The sequence below is a fragment of the Neomonachus schauinslandi genome, chromosome 5 (genome assembly GCF_002201575.2).
Source record: "Neomonachus schauinslandi chromosome 5, ASM220157v2, whole genome shotgun sequence".
Taxonomy (NCBI): domain Eukaryota; kingdom Metazoa; phylum Chordata; class Mammalia; order Carnivora; family Phocidae; genus Neomonachus; species Neomonachus schauinslandi.
Genome location: NC_058407.1, coordinates 23,248,537 through 23,266,141, shown reverse-complemented (window position 1 = coordinate 23,266,141; position 17,605 = coordinate 23,248,537).

Sequence of the window (17,605 nt, the reverse complement as noted above, 5' to 3'; positions counted from 1 at the left end):
TCTTTCTTTCTTTCTTTCTTTCTTTCTTTCTTTCTTTCTTTCTTTCTCTTTCTTGCTTTCTTGCTTTCTTGCTTTTGCTTTCTTGCTTTCTTGCTTTTCTTTCTTTCTTCTTCTTTCTTTCTCCCTCTCTCTCTCTCTTTCTCTCTTAGTAAAACTTCCAGCCATGCCCATAGATATAGAACACAGCTAGGAAAACCATTGAAATTACAATCAACTACTTGAAGGACCAGGGGTCTTTTGAGGTCTCACAATGATGTAAAGTAGCCACTTCCTGAAGAAGAAACAGTTAGGGACATTCTGTGACCAGAGGAGAGAAGATGTGACCCATGTTCATTAGCAGCCTTGTCTGGCCTTCTAATCCAAAGCCACACTTCCCCATCAGTGGGGAAATGGGGGAGAAAGGTTACATACACATCAAGGCCTTTGCTGATATTAGTTGTTATCTTGCTCAGAGCCAAGGCCCTCCCATACCCATCTTCCTGGTGAGGAATTAGTTTCTTTGTCCAGGGGTAGGAGAGTAGTTTGAAAGGCTGGTTATCTCCCCCTCATGTTGGAAGAGAAGGCCAGAGACCCAATAGCAAGAAATCCCCTTCATTCTGACATTCTTCCATCAGCTTCTCCCATACTCTCTTGGGCTTTCTGTGGAGGGACAGTATGAGATGGTCCTCCCACAGCCTCTGGAGATGGCTCTAATACAGATTCAGATAATATATTCACTCCTTTAGCAAAGATCTATAGGGAGCAATTATGATGTAAGAGAAAATGTTAGTAAAGATCAAAACCAACAAAGACCTAGTCCTCCCCATGGCAAGGAGCTCACAGACTGGTTGGGGAGAGGGATATAAACAGAATATTATATGAAAATACATGGAGTACATGGGTTTCATGGGCACAGACAGGGTGGGGCAGCAAATCAGATCAGGGCCAAGAAGCACCTGGAGGTGAGGATTAAGTTGAGTCTTAAAAGACAAATATTAGCTTGGAAAAGAGAAAAGGAGACCATGGACAGACGGCCCAATAATTATTCTTAACTTAGAAATAACATAATCCTGTTATGGATTGAACTGTGTCTCCCTCAAATTCATATATCAAAGTTCTAAACCCAGTACCTCAGAATGTGACTGTATTTGGAGATAGGGCCTTTAAAAAGGTCATTAAGGTAAAATGCAATCATATGGGTGGGCCTTAATCCAAGATGACTGGTGTCCTTAAAAGAAGAGGAGATTGGAACACAGACACACACACAGGAAAATGTGAGGAGAAGAGAGCACGTGTAAGTCAAGGAGAGAGGCCTCAGAAGAAATCGACGCTGCTGACACCTTGATCCTGGACTTCTAGTCTCCGGATCTGTGAGAAAACAGATTTCTGTTGTTAAAGCCACTGTGTACTTCGCTTTGGCAGTCCTAGAAAACTAATAGACCCTCTAAGAGAGAGACTTAAAACAACAACAACAACAACAACAAAAAAAACAGTTTACCAAGGTGTTCTTCATAACAGCGGCAATCTTGCCTCCTTTGTTTACTTTTCTATTCTAGCACTCAAGAATGGTGTATAGGTAGGTGCCCCATAAATGTCTGTTCCCTGAATATCCCAAGCACATCTGGCCTCAGGACATTCGCACTTGTTAATCACTCTACCTCAGTATCCTCACCCTCCCATCTGCATTGCTCACTCTTGTTCTTCCTTCTAATCACTCCAATGCCTTCTCCTTATTTGAGCTTTTCTCAACACCTACCACCCGACATAGCACATGGTTATTTGTTTACTACCACCTTCCCCCTACCTCTCCACCCCCACTGGAATATAAATTCCGTAAGAATAGAAATAATTTTTTATGTGTGTGCAGTTATCTTCAGAAATTAAACAGTACCTGACACATAGTAAGCACCAATAAATATTTGTTGAACAGAAGAATGCATGGTTCATACAGTTGTATACTCCCTCAAAGCCATCCCCATCCCTTTGCTCCAATTCTGTGTTCATTAAACCACCCTGTAGTCCTAATTCAGTGATCTTAATTCCAGGAAGAGATTTCCTTTTTTTTTTTTTTTTTTTTTTTTTTTTTTTACTTTAACAATAAGACCCATAAAACAGACAGGTTTAAAAAAAAAAAAAAAGATTTTATTTATTTATTCCAGAGAGAGAGGTGGGGTGGGGAGGAGCAGAGGGAGAGGAGCAAGCAGACAGAGGCTGACACGGGCTCAATCCCAGGATCCCGCAATCATGACCTGAGCCAAAACCAAGAGTAGGACGCTTCACCGACTGATCCACTCAGGCACCCCAAACAGACAAGTTTTATAGATGAGTTCTAATAAATGTGGAAGGACTTCCCATTGTCCATAAGGTCAAGGCCAAATCCTTAGTTCATCATACTATGCTTTTCATGATCAAGCTCCTGCCTTCTCCCCCACCCTCACTCCCACTACACTCTGCCTCCTGCTTTAGATTTTGACGTATCAAGCAACTCATGATAATCCATCACTCACCCAATACTGAGTGGGACCTCTTCTGTGCTGGGCATAGTAGTTTCTTGTAGTGACCTTTGTATGTGCTGTTTCTTCCGCTTGCCAACCTCCCTTGGGTTTTGCCAAGTACTCTTTCAAGGGCAGATTATCAGAGCTGAGATTCAGAGAGAGAGGACCAAGGAAGGTCAGAGAGGACCACTGGGGAAGCAAATCTCTGGGTTTCACAGGAGCTTTAAGGTCATGAAACCTGTCCACAGAGAAGACAATGGAGACCAAAGACAGCCACTTTATTTATTGAATGTGGCCACTTCATGTTTGTTTTTTGCTTGCATTGTCCTTCGTATCTGTCCCCATCAATGTTTGCAGTGGTAGATTTAAAAAGTAAGTGATTATGGTAATTGAACTCAATCTCTACATTTCACCCACAACAGTGTATAGATGTGAATTTTATGAAAACTTGATTGACTTTGAATAACAGCAAGATATCATTTTATATACATGAGATGGGGAAAATGCATAAAATCTGGATGATATCAAGCATTAGCGAGGATGTACAAAAGTGAGTCCTCTTGTACACACTACTGGAAGTGTTGGAATCCTTTTGGAGAGCTCTCAGCTCAGCAGTTCCACCTCTTGGCATTTGCCCGAGAGAGACACAGATAAATGCTCAAGGAGGCACATTTGAGGGTGCTCACAGTAGTACTGCCATAACCAGACACTGGAAACAATCTAAATGTCATCAGTACAGGAATGGCTAAATGAACTCCAACATGCCCATACTGTGGAATACTACATAGTCATTGAAAAGCACGAGATATACCTATTTGTACCACATGAACTGATTGCTTTGTGAACTCCATGAACTTAGGTGTTTTGATTTTTTTCTGTTGGTTGTCCAGTGTATCCCTTATAATTCCGAACACTGCCTGGCACCTAGCAGCCACCCAATAAATATTTGTTGAATAAATGGAAGTTGAGTCAAAAGCATGTTACAGAATACATTCAGTATGATACTTTTATATGTGATCATTTGTATTGGAAAAAAGAAAAACCATAGTATTTTCTATGGATACATGTATGTATGTGCATTAATGCTTAGGAAAAGATCTGGAAGGATACAAAGAAACTGGAAATCCACTGGGGACAAAGCAGAGAGGGTTAGTAGGGACTTCAGCTTTAATGGTAATGTTTTAATTATTACAAGGAGAATATTCACATATTACTTGGCTAATAAAAAATTAATTTAGAAAAATTTTAAATGCATGATTAAAACTATGATGCTTGCTCCTGAGGGGGAGGAAAACAATTAGTCCAGTGTTCTTTAATTTTCCTTTGTCTACAAATGGCATGAGTCCCAGAATTTGAAGACATAATCTAGTCTGTGGATGCAGAAGAATTGGGGTCTCCCAGGGCAGAAGCCAGGCCATTGAGGGAAGAGTGGTATCCATGAAGTTCAGGATAAAGAGACAGGTCCCAGAAATTTTGCTTAAGAAGAAAAGTAAGGGATAGAGAAGAGAGATGGGTGATAAAGGATCCCAAAGTGAAGATGACTAGCATTGTTGAGTTACCAGCAGATGGACTGTTTGGGAGAAAGACCTTGCTTTGAGGGGAGATAATTAGTGGTTTTGGAAATTCTGGCCTTGAAGTGATTGTGACATGTCCAGTCGGAAATATCTGGTAGGCAGGATGGAAATGGAGCAAGGGTGATGCCAATTTGGAGGTTATTTACTAGGAAGGGATAACAAAGCAATGGAATTTAAATGAGCTCTCCACTGGGGAGAGTATGAGGATTGATGAGCAGGGGGCCGGTATCTAGTCAACAGCCACCCCAGGTAGGGAAAAACCCAGGTATGGTGCTTGTAAGAGTACCCCTGTCACACCACTCAAAAGGTCGAGCATTCAGATACACTGTCAATGACTGAACTGAAACCAATGTGAGTCAGCGGGAAGCAACTGCTAGCAAATTCATTAACAAGAGTCCTATTTCTATCAGTTGTCAATTGTAATCAATTGCCTAGACAAAGATATCCTTAATTGATCAGGTCATTCCTGCCTGTAAGAATTACAACTTATATGAAATGCACCGATCTTGTGTTTCCTGGGACAGGCCTCTCCCTTCATGGAACACAAGACTAGTAGTTGATCAGACACCAGGGCAGATTATCCACAGAGTAACACCAAATCACTACTTCTGTGCTATCATTTCAGGACAAGGATTCCTCAGAAGAAGCATCAGATCGATGCCCAAAACTCTACTGAAAGGCTTAATCCCTTATGTCAGTTAAAATGCAGGTAACCTCCATAGCAACAACACTTGGGAAAGTACGCTGACTTTGGAGTCAGCCCAACTGGGAGTCAAATCCCATTTTATTCCTTAGCTCTTTGAGCTTGCCTCTTAAAACCTCTATTTCCATATCTGTAAAATGGGGTGATAATGTCTATCTTGCCAAATTGTCGTAAGAAATAAAAAGAACAAGGTATGTAGACCCCATGGCACATGATGGCCCTAGAATAAATAGCAACCTGCCATCCCCCTGTCCCTGAGGGACAAAAGGAAATAATCCCTGAAGGCTAAGGGTAAGAGAGATATACCTGGCCTACCACATGGATTTGCTTTACCATAGCACTCCAGGCAATTCTAAATAATGACTTTGCTGATAAATAATCTTTGATGAGGTAGGTCTTTGCTCACCTGGATCTTGCACATCCCCAGAGGAAAAAATCAACCTGCCTTACACTAAGAAAGGAATACATAACTAAGCAGTGTCCGAAATCTTTTTTTGTGGAAACTTAGGCATGAAAAGAGGAAGAGGAGAGAAAAGTGGAAGAGTTCTTTCCTGGAAGAAAATAGTTCCAAAGCATCACTATTTCACAGTTGATCACTCATCTCACTGGGCCCCTCCTCCTGCTCTCCATGATGAGACCATTCTAGCATGTGCTGGAAGCTGAAAGGATTAGGAAGATGAGAGGAGGGTCAAGATTAGCAATTAGTGTGGAGCCAAGAACCCAGGGCCTGCTGTCTTACTGTACCTGCATTGTGCCAGAGCACCTGGCCTCACAGTGGAACAGCTCAGCCATCAGTATGTTCCAACCACATGGCGCCAGAGGCTTGAATAACTGCCTAAACTTCTCATGCTGTGTTTGAATGCATGGCTGTCAAATGACCCAGTCATTCTAGGGGGTTGAAAATAAATAAAAGATTGGGAAAAGAAAAGGATTTCCTCCTCATGTAGCTTGCCCAATAACACCTAGACAGAAGGTGAATATATGCATCCCAATTACCCCCATGCACTATTTCAGAGATATTTTAATCAATCCTCCCAGCCTACCTTACATTTCATTACATTATATATAGTCAAATGTATGGTGACATTTAAGCAAATTTTGATGGTAATGTAGAAGCTAAGAGAACAGGTTCTGGAGCCTAAATACCATAATCCATCCCACTTTGCCATTTATTAAATTGTGTGACTTTGGACATGTTATGTAAGTTTTCTGTGTCTCAATTTTCTCATCTGTAAAATCCTAAGATGTGGATAATATTAGTACCTTCTTTATTATTATAGTGTATGTTATAGGTTTATTTTGAGGACTAAATTAATAGACATAAAGCTATTAAAACAGTGGATTCATCTAATGCTATAGCATAAATCAGGCATGTAGTTAGAGCTCAGCAAATATTAGTTATCATTATCATTATTGTTAATATTAGCAACACTTTAATAGCATAAGACTGTGAAGGATCATAAGAGGATCATCCATTCTCTGTACTCTGTGTATTATTTTTGACTCTATTTTTCATCAATCATTGCATGATCTCACAATTCTATGACTAACCCTCATTTTTAGGATATTCTTGAGGAAATGTGTACATATTATTTATCTCTGGTTTTCAGTAATGCTGATAAAGCACAGTGCAGTGATCACATGTCCCAGATTTTGTTGGATAACCCAGTTTTATTCTTCTTTCATAAAAGGCCTTGATTTGCTAAATAGATAGCTAAATGAGATTTAATTTTTGTATCACTGCAAGGTTTCCAAATACATAATTTTACAAATCATGCCGAAATCCTTTGGTCCTGACTTTTCATTCTGAAAATGGTTGTAATGAGTATATGTAATTTTAAAGAATAGGTTCTAATGATTCCCATGTTAGTAACAACATATCTAAAAATTACAGAAAAGAAAATGTGTTGAGGGCTTTTGACCTAGAGATACGCTTTGTCATTAAGGAAGCTGGTTTGCACCTTGGTCAACAGAGTGCTTCACACAGGGTGTAAGCAATTAGAGTACAACCTTCCTGATTCGCGCTAATGACCACAAGACCCAATGAACACATGATCTAGTGACTTCTCCTTATTAGTGAGAATGTGAAAAGATGAGATGAAAAACAAACAGGTGATTTTATACACTAAAAATATGAGAAATACATCTCCCTGTTATTTGTGCTCTGTTCTTTTCCAATTTAGGATAATTATGCCAAAGGCATTCAAGAATCCAAAGCTTCTTTAAAACAAAATAAATTCTGTCATCCTTGCTATTAATTAGAGTGTGGAGGGTTCACAGAAGGAGATTAGATTGGCTATATCTCAACAGGAAAATACTAAAAGAAACCACTGTTTAGGTTTTCAGTGAGAAGACCTGCACTTTCCATTCCTGAATCTGTCATGGAGCAGCTATATGGCTTTAAGCAAATCATACACTCATCTTTATGATTGGACTGCAAGATCACTGAGCTTCTTTAGTATCTAGCAATCTATTAACTATAAGACTGCTCAATTTTGTTAAAAAAAAAATTCTGATGCTGGGTGCAGGTGTTCCAAAAGGATTTTTCCAGATTCTTCTTTTGAAATTTTACCTTTGTCTTCAAGATTTATGGTGATTGCTTAGCTGCTTTACCTTGTTTAAATTGCACTCCCTCCCAAAAGCTCTTATCTGGAGAGGGCCAAAGAAACCACAGTCCCAGTCAGCCCACAGAGATCCCCACTGTCCACCATGGACATGCAGTCCCCTCCCCTAGAACCATGCCCTTACAGTCCATTTGATTCAGCTAATGCATAAATGGCTCCAACTTGGAAATTTCTGGCGGGGGCTACAGAGGTGGTCTTGCCCTCAGAAACTAAGAGTCTTATGCAGAATAAAGAAAGATAGATAGGTTCATACATACTTCTGCCTCAAGACATATTATGGGGGTCTACTGGAGAGATATAAGGTACTCTGAGAGTTTGAAAATGACAGTAATTCTAGGAGACTCTATGGAATGTCCATGAAAAAAAAAAATGGAATTTGGATTAGGTTTCAAAACTGGATTGGAGATAGACAAGTTGAAAGGGCTAGGAGACCACTCCAAGAGGAAAGGTTTTATTGTAGAGGAAGATTTCACAGGAGGGAGGTGTAATGAGTTGAACAGTATCCCCCTAAAAGACACGTCCAAGTTCTTACCTCTGGTACCTGTGAATGGGACCTTCAGAAACAGGGTCTTTACAGATATGATTAAGGATTTCAAGGTAAGATCATCCTGGGTTTAAGATGGGCCCTAAATCCGGTGACAAGTATCCTTATAAGAGACAGAGAAGGAAATGTCACACTGAGACAAAGGGGAAAAGGCCATGTAGTGACAGAGGCAGGGATTGGAGTTATGAGGCCACAAACCAAGAAACACCAGGAGCCCCAGAAGCTGGAAGCAAGGAAGGATTCTTCCATAGAGCCTTCAAAGGCAGTGCAGCTCTGCCAACAGCTTGATGTCAGACTTGTGGCTTCCAGAACTTTGAGAGAATACATTTCTGTTGTGTTTTTGCCACCTAATTTGTAATAATTTATTATGGAAGACCTGGGGGATTAATACAGGAGATGTTTTCGGGAATGGAATATGAGGGACCCACAGGGCCCTCTCCTGAGTGATGTTTATTGGAGAGGTGGAGACTAAGGGGAGAAAGAGGATAATAAAGGGATAAGAACTTCAAAGAAAGGTACAAACGATGTGGCAAGCTCTTTGAATAGGAATAGAGAAATACAAATACATTTGAGACATAGTAGGAGTATCAAGACTGGAGAATTCAGTTTGTGTATGAGACAGACTTGTGGGGAAGAGATTAGGGACAGGAAACTTGCCAAAGTTCAAGCAAAAGTAGCACGGGATGAAATGAAAGCAATGGCAACAGAGTTAAGATTTAGCAGACATTGGGCTGAGGATTTTGTGATTAGCTGGATGAGTTTGGGAGCAGGAGAGAGAATTCCAAGTGACTCTTGCGGAAGCTCCAGTTTTAAGGATTTAAACAAAAGAAGAGAAGCCAGTAAATGAAACCTGGATTTCATCAAAGAAGAAGAGAGCTAGTGGAGTACCAAAGAATGCTGGAGATCCGAGTAGGACTATCTAATGTTATGGACAGGTCAACAGGCTTAACAGAGAAAGTTTGTTGACTAGGCAATTGGTGATTTTTGAGAGCCTGTCAGCTATGGAATAGCAGGCAGGAAATACAAATTATAACAGAGTAAGAAAGGAAATAGACATATCAAGTACAATGTATTCCCTTAAGATTATTTTGGTAGAAGAGAGTAATGTGTAAAATGTATCTTGAAGTAAAGCAGTGTGAAGAAAAGGTCCTTTAGACTTTGATCAGGCTTCAGCATGTTAACATGCTATCTCCAGAGAGCCCCTGCTAACCTGCAAATGATATGGGAAACACTAATTCATACCATAAATACATTTTGCCAGATGAGCTAATTGTCACTCAGAAAGAGCTATCATTCCAGAAGGATGCCTGAGGGACCGGAATATAGCATGAATCTGTATTTACTAGGAAAGAACTCAAGGCAAGACCAGGTTATGTTTTAATGGAGTATACAGCTGATGGTCCTAGAGAGCCAGGGTGCTGGGGAGGAGGAGCATGAAACCATGAGCAAACTGGAGGTGGGGTGAGGGCAGATGGGGTAGGAGAACCAAAGGCACCAAATGACAATTTTGCCTACTTTGCCATTCTGTCTAGGGACAGCCTTTGTCTTGCGGGTCCTCCAGTCACTCAGTGATTTGTTCTGGCAATTACCTAGCAAGTATCCTCCAAAGAGAACTCAAGGAATGGGTAATAATCTGAAAGTACACACTGCCTCTGATTTCTAGGCCTTTTCATATACTCAAGAGTATTTTTTAAGAGTGTTCAAAAAAGTGCAAATTGTTGCTGCCAGTCTGGGAAGGTTTTGTTCAAAGAACCTCACAGAGCATCAAAAAACAAAGAATTTTTAAGTGGAAGAGGCCAAAGGTCACCCTGCCCTGCTCTCTGCAACAATGCAGGCTATTATTCCAATATGTAAACCATAGATTGAACCCTCAGCTCCTCACTTCCTCTTGTTTGTTTACCACCTCAAATATTAGGGTCCATACTGCACAATTTTTCTGATAGCAGAGAATATCCAGAAATACGACACTTGTAAAGAAACATAAACTAGTTAGAAAACAGATATCTAACGGCCATCTGAAAGATCCCTCAGCCTCTCCTCCTTCTATCCCAGGCACTCTGCCTATCAAAGGGACTCTGAGGGACTCTGCCCTCAAAGACTGGTAAGAGTTTATTACAGTTTTAAAATGCTTTCTTCAAAATTCTCCAGCCATATTTAGTAGTTGAGGATTATACAGAAGATGGACATATGGAAAAATAGACTTCCATTGTTCAGACAATTAGATTATTAATAATAATGTTTGATTTGATTATTGCAAGGTTTGAATGGAGAGCATAATCTGAACGACCACCTATCAACTCGGGTTTCATGGGATGTAGGAGCTTCCTCCCTCCACCTTCTGGGAGCCTCTGTGGGGAAGACGTTAGGGTTGGCAGTAAAAATCCTGTGACAATGAGGTTGAGAAAAACAAAGAGACAAATATTTATACCAAATGCAGAAGTCAGAAACCCCCATTCACTCAACAAAAATTCATTGAAGTGGGAGGGAGATGAAGTCATAATGTCCCATTTCCAAGGCAGCAATGTGGTAAGCCTTTAAAAGTTCTGTTTGATGCACAGCCTAAACTGCTCCATTACAAGCAGCTCTGCCCAATATCAAGCTCTTCTATTTAATTTTATGATTTTAATGACATTTATTACCATTTCTTCCAATTACAAAAGTTATATATTTGGGGGCACCTGGGTGGCTCAGTTGGTTAAGCGACGACTCTTGATTTCAGCTCAGGTTACGATCTCAGGGTTCTGGGATCGAGCCTTGCATTAGGCTCAGTGCTGGGTGTGGAGCCTGCTTACGATTCTCTCCCTCCCTCTCTCTCTGCCCCCACCCCTGCTCAAGTGTGTGTGCTCTCTCAAAAAAAAAAAAAAAGTACATATTTTATCATAGAATACCATATATTCCCACCACCCAGAGGGAAAGAGCACTAAACACTTTACCAGGTTTCCAGCCTTTTTAATGTATATATATCTTTTTCAACTATTCTCCCCACTTTTAACTTAAATACAACATGAACATTTTCCCAGATCAATCAAGATTTTTATGCAGCATAACTTTAATGAAGCACAATATTCTCCCAAACAGATGTTCCATAATTTATTTAACCAGAACTGTAATGCCAAAATTATAGGTAGTTTCCAATATTGTACTGGGATACATAACATTCTAAATGTTAATTTCAAGGTTTCTGATAAACGACAAATTTTTAAGTTACCCAAAGAACTTCTCTCTTGCCCCCTTTTGCACCAACGGGAAAGAAGTTTCACTACGAAGCTACATTCCTAACATAGCAGTTTTGGGGTATGTATTAGTGTCCTATTGCTATGGCAACACATTGCCACAAACTTCACTGTTTATAGCACCCAGGCATTGCCTCACTGTTCTCTAGGTCAGAAGTCCAATGTGCTTGGCTGGGTACTCTGTTTAGAGTTTCATGTGGTGAAAAATAAACGTGTCAGTTGGCCTGGGCTCTTCCCTGGAAACTCTCAGGGAGAAGTCCAGGCTTTTCCCAGGCCTATTAGGTTGTTAGCAGAATTCATTTCCATATGACAGCTACGGATTAAGTCCTTCTTGCACTCAGGACGTCTCTGACTTCTCTTTGTGCTACGTCTCTCTGACTCCAGCCAAGAAAGTTCTCTGCTTTTAAGGGCTCATGTGATTATATTGGGTCCACCCAATAATCCAGAATAGTCTTCCTATTGTAAGGCCCATTACCTGAATTACATGTGCAAAGTCCCCTTCAGCATGTAATAGAACATATTCACAGATTCCAGGGATTAGAGCATGGGTACTTTTGAGGGTGTCCATCCAGCCTACCACATGGTGGAACCATGAAACTGCACTAACTCTGCTATCTAGTCAGGTGATTAGCCATCTTTCCTCCCATGGCAATGTTTGGAGGAACTAGTTCAGTCTTTTCAAGCATGGTATGGTGAATTGTTCTCCCTACACCCACTGTACCCACCCTAGCAAGTTTCCAATGGGACAAAAAGATCGTCTTGCAAAACTTCCTAACATCTCTTATGGCTAGGAAGCCATGGCCCCATTCCCTCAGGAGCAGGCTTCCCTTCAGATTACATGCAGTGCTGTCCCCTTGCGTCATGCACTCAGGCTGTTGCCAGTCAAAAAAGAATGAAAAATGCAGGTGTTTTTGCATACAAATAGAGGCCTATGGATTATAACTCTGCCCAAACAAAAGTACAGGTGTCTACCTACGTATAAATGTTATTGTGACCTACTAAGTTGGTTTTTTCCTCCTTGAATCTAACTCATTTATTCCTTATTAGTTTTCTGCAAAGGTTTTCTTCTCTGTGGCTAATTTCTAAGGAAATAGTGTGAGTTTTCAGCAAAAGCAGTTTCCATGGTTACACAGAAGTCTCACTAAAAATAGTACATGATGTAATCAGCCAAACTTTAGCTACTAAAGTAACTAGACAAAATGGATCTGCATTTCTGTAGGAAGTTTGTTCTGTCGTTCAAGCTGTGTCTATGACACATGAAGAGAACAGTCTGAATTATTTTTACTGCCCGAGATTCCAGCTCCTCAAACACTTTGTGGGCAGCTCCAAGCTGTTCAGGCTCTGGGATTATTTCTAACACCGTGTGAAGAAGGAGAGAGGCAGAGAGACAGGGGGAAAAGGGTGCGGAGGAGAGAAAGGAGTGGAAGGAGAGAAGTGTATACCTGTTTCATTTCTCCCAGGAGATAACATCTCCCTTTTCTCAAACAGTCCCTTTAAACTCACTACCATGTTGCATAATATAAGGACAAAGTGTTACTCTCATTTGATTAGTCTACACCCTCTAAATCCTACAGCTAGCTACCTACTCGATCTTGCTCCCTTTGTCTTGGGGGCTTTCCCTTTAGTGATTAATTCAAGGTTCGGTACCAGAAGGAACTATAAGAGGGGAATCCATTCGTTTTATTATTTCTCTTTCATTATTTCTGGTTTCTCTCTTTCACTCACTGCTGCAAGAATGCAGACACCCAATATTAAAACATCTTCCCTCTTATGTTTGGTGTTCTTTGTCCTCATTATGTTTGAACTGTCACTCTGCACAGCTGGGTCTCTGTTTCCAATATCCTTTTCCCCCACACTTCATATAATTAGAAAAGAGGATCAAGAATGGCAGTCCCACCTGCTTCCAAGACCATTCCCCACCCCCACCCCCAAATCTTCAAAGCTGGAAGTCAAAGAGGTGGCTGCATCTTTCCCCTCTTGAAAGCCACACTCGGTATCATCTTCTGCCTGACCACAAGGCCAACTCTGGTCATGAGACTGCCTGTTTGTTATTTCTGCCACAGTGTGTTCCTCAAGTACCATTTCTCCTCTTCTTCCTACAGTTGTTAAAGGGGCACTCTGAAAACAAAATTCAGTCTCAAAATCAAGTTCTTTTTCCTTGGTCTTCATCTAGAAAAGCCCTAGAAATATTCCTGGTTTCCTTTTAGAGCCAAAATAACAATGCTTGTTTCTTGTCTGTCTGGGGATTCAGCAGATCCCTCCCAAAAGAATGCCATCATTTTATTTAGTGTCACTGGAGAGAGAAGACTGGAAATGGTTTTTAGAAGGCCATGGCCATTGCATATGTTGGCAATTTTTAAAATGTATTTTTATATCAGGGACATTGTTAACAACTGTAGGGCCAGAGCAATTTAAAAGCTTATAAATTATGCTAGACTGAACTAACTCAACAGTGTTCCTTTAAAAACAGTCTTCTTAAGTAACTGACTTTAGAAGGGTACTTGGAGCTAGCGTTTTTAAATGGCTTTTTATGGCACACGTTTAAGATTCATTGGTTTCTCATTATCGTCTATGGAACACTAACTCCTGAATATAGTCTCAGAGATGGTACCAGATCCGGCCCAGGAACTCTCAAAGTAATATGCAGAGGCAGTGTAAGTCAAAGGGAAAGTCCATCAGGTAAGAAGGAGATGTGGTGAAGTTCCTACAGTTTTATTTATTCATTTAGCTACTTGGATAGAACCATCAGTGAAGGGTTCTCATATGAAGGTTAATTAAAGAAATCCATTTTAAAGAAAGATGGAGGTGGAAAGAGAAAAGATAACGCAAACCAAATCCAGTATGACACGGTAATAGCAGTCCAGGTGTTGCAGGTGGGGAAATCAGGACATGAAAAAGGCTCTTCCTGTAGGAGACATTTGTCTTGAAGGCATTGTGCCAGAGACATTTACTGAGTTCCTGAGTCCCTCAGACACACTCTAAGTCCTCCTCTTCCCTGCTCCCTGCCTTGAGAGTGCTATCACCAGGTGATATGGACTGGGGATATCACTGGGGTCCTGCACTCCCGGCTTCCAGCTGGGTTGGTCAGTGGTGAGTCCTGACAGGAGATGCAAGAAGTAGGGGTGCAAGAAGGGTGAGGTCAAGATATTTATTTCCCTGGTTCCTTGGCTGTAGGGTCTTCATAGGCTGAAACCAATCATTGATCTTTTCCTTGATCTCTTCAAACTTGGGGGTGTTAACAGAGTCACTGCTAGTAGCTCTGGGTTACTACACTGTATCTTTTGGTTCCCACATCCTACCCAAACCTTTTTTATAAAAAATTCCTCAAATTGATCTAATTTGCTAATTCGTGTCATCTACTTCCTGTTGGTACTCAGAGTAATTCCAGAATCTTTAGCAAATGAACACTTGTCTTAGTCCATAACAGAATGCAATAGACTAAGTGGCTTAAAAACAGCAAACATTAATTTCTCACAGTTCTGGTGGCTGGAAAGTCCAAGATCAAGGCACAGGCAGGCTGATGAGAGTCTGCTTCCTGTTTCATAGACAGACATACATCTTTTTGCTATGTCCTCACATGGCTAAAGGGGTGAGGAATTTCTCTGGGATCTCTCTTTTTTTTCTAGCTTTATTGAAAAATAAAATTATAATATATTTAAAATGTACAACATGATGACTTTGTTATATGTATATATTATGAAGGGAGTCCCACCATTGAGTTAATTAACACATCCATTCCTTACATATTTACCCCCTCATTTCTTTTCTTTCCTTTTTTTTTTTTTTTTTGGTGAGATCATTTAAGTTCTACACTCTTAGCAAATTTCAATTACACAATACAGTGTTATCAACTATAGTCACCATGTTATACATTAGAACCTCAGATCTCATCAATTTTATAACTGAAAGTATCCTTTTATCAACCTCTCCCTATTTCCCCCACTTCCCTGCCCCTGGCAACTACTTTCCTAGTCTCCATTTCTATCAGCTCAGCTTTTTCTTTTTTTAAGATTCCACATATAACTGATGCTAGGCAGTACAATATTTGTCTTTCTCTGTCTGGCTTATTTCACTTAGCGTAAGCCCTCCAGGTTCATCCATGCTGTCACAAATGAAAGAATTTCCTTCTTTTTTAAAGCTGAATAATATACCATTGTGTGTGTGTGTGTGTGTGTGTGTGTCACATTTTCTTAGTCCATTTATCCGTTGACTGACACTTAGGTTGTTTCCATACTTTGACTTTTGTGAATGATGCTGCAGTTAACATGGGAACACAGATATCTCTTTGAGATAATAATTTCATTTCCTTTGGATATATATCCAGAAGTGAGATTGCTGGGTCATATGGTAGTTCTATTTTTAATGTCTTGAGAAACCCCCATTCTGTTTTCCACAGTGGCTGTACCAGCTTACATTCCTACCAAGGGAGGACAAGGGTTTCCTTTTCTCCACATCTTCACCAGCACTTGCTATCTCTTATCTTTTTTTATAGTATCTGTGGGATAACTTTTATAAAGACACTAATTCCTTTCATGAGGATTCTACCTTCATGATCTAATAAACTCCCAAAGGCCCCCCTCCTAACACTATCACATTGAGGGTTAGGCTTTAACACATGAATTTCGGGAGGTACACAAGCATTCAGTCTCTGGCAACAGTTGACTCTTGATCATCTCATTTCTTGAGATTGTCTTCTATGAGAGTTGAATTTAAAAAAACTCTGCTTCAGAATAAGGAGTTATAGGGGAGATATTAAAGTCATCTAAAGAGAGGAGCACTAAGTGTAACCAATGGCACCTAAAAATAAGCAGAGAAGATGAGGAGGAGGTAGAAATCAGTAGGATTCATTGGAACTAAATATTGAAATACAAAGAATTGGTTAAGGTGCTAGGAAAGAAGAGGGAAGTTATCTGGATGTCTAAAAAATATTACATCGTGTGTGATTTATTACCAATATTAAAGCAAGTTACTCACTTCACATTATTGTGTGTCATTTTTAGAGACATATTCCTAACATGTTATTCCTTAAAAATAAGTCCAGTACTTTGGGACACTCTGATGCAGTGTTACTCATCCTGATGATGATAAAAATAAATACTATATCTGTGATCCCAGCTGCCAACCACTGAGCTCTTACCCTGCTCAAGATACTGGACTAAGCCCCTCACACTCCTTCGTCCTCCTTAGAAACAGGCCTTAGAAATGGGCATTGCTATTGTCCCCATTGTAAGGAAACTGGAACCAAGAAAAGCTGCAGACTATAGCTTGGAAGTGAAAAACTGGAATTCCAATCCAGAGCTCCTAGGTCCTTGCTAACAGTCATCTTCAGCCTCCTCATTCACTACCCTAGTGTGTGTGGCTAGAGCAAAACACAAACTGTGCTAACATTATTACCTTAAATGACCACCCAGCAAGCAATTAATTCACTCTCCCACTCTCCAGTACTCACACCCAACCTCAATGCACAAACCAGCCATAAACTAATTACTTCTAAATTTATATCTCTCGGCCTGACTCTTCCTAAAATTCCAGTCTCAGGTATCCAACTCCCTTCAAAACATCTCCACTTGGATCTTGAATAGACAAATCCAACATGTCCAAAATATCTCTAGATTTCACCACTTCCCAAAATCTGTTCCTTCTTAGTATTTCCCATCTCTGTGTCAACGTAGGAGCATTTATCCCATTGCTCAAGCTGAAACATAAAGCACATTCTTGATCCCTCTCTTTCCTCTGTAACCCCTACAACCCATAGCAAGTCCTGTCTTGAAGCTGACATCTTACCAGCTCTGTGACTCACTACCATAGTCCAAGTCATCATAACATTTTGTTTAGATTATTGCAGGAGTCATATGACTAGTCTTCCTGCTACCATTTTTACCTTCTCAAAGGCACTGAACCAAACACTGGGAAGAATGATCTTTTCAAAATACAAGTCAGATCAGAGTCGTTCTTTGATTGGAACTTCTGTACTTCTCAGAATCAATTCCATGGCTGCTGCTACCTCACTGTCCTCATCGCTTACCAAGTTCTGCTTCATTTACTCCATTCTAGACACACTGACCATATTGCTGTTTCTCAAAAATACCATCCGTTCTCATATTAGCCTTTGCATATGCCATTCTTTCTGCCTGGGATGCTCATCTCTGAGATCTCTCATTTCATGTAGGTTTTTTTCTCAATAGTCAGCTTTCCCTACGACTCTCAAAAATCACCTCATATTCCCTTCCCCTCACTACTCTCTATCCCGTCTCTTTACTTTCCTTCTCTTCAGGATACTATCTACTACCTGACATTTTTCCACAGGTGTATTCATTCATTTATTATTGATTTCCTTCACTAGAAATGTAAGCTCTGTGAGAACAGGAACTTAGTTGGTCAAGTTCTCTGCTGTATCCCCAGAACCTAGAAGCATGGTTCAACCATAGAGGGATGCATAAGTATTTGTATAGT